Genomic DNA, 448 nt, shown 5'->3' with positions numbered 1-448 from the left:
TGCGACTAGATCGTAATGAAATAAACTTCGGTAACACTCCATGAGTAACTCCAAGCAACTTTCACCTAGGATCGGAATCACAGCAGAAACGTTTCTCGTGAAACCCACAGAAACAATGCTACTTTAACATATGTTTACATATCACCGATCTACAACCTTCGAAAAACCAGTCCACGTTACTTACGCGAAAAATCCTTCGTACAATCATACCAAGTCTTACGAAGAAACTTTCTAAAGTTAACATAACAGGCTTTATGAAGAACCATGCGGCTCGCTGGCTTCTGCTTTTCTTTTCCCTCGGTCACATCCGAGAAGGCAGTCGTCCTGCCACTGACTCCACAATGGTTATGTAGCAATCCTCTTGGGCTTCGTCTTCCTCAGGAAAAAAAAATTCGACTTTCATAAGACTATAGGTCACATTATACGAAATATTCATCGTATAACTGAA

The sequence above is a fragment of the Brassica oleracea genome, chromosome C7 (assembly GCF_000695525.1).
Source record: "Brassica oleracea var. oleracea cultivar TO1000 chromosome C7, BOL, whole genome shotgun sequence".
In the NCBI taxonomy this organism is placed as follows: Eukaryota; Viridiplantae; Streptophyta; class Magnoliopsida; order Brassicales; family Brassicaceae; genus Brassica; species Brassica oleracea.
The sequence above is the reverse complement of the archived record's forward strand: the minus strand, read 5'-3'. Positions refer to the sequence as shown.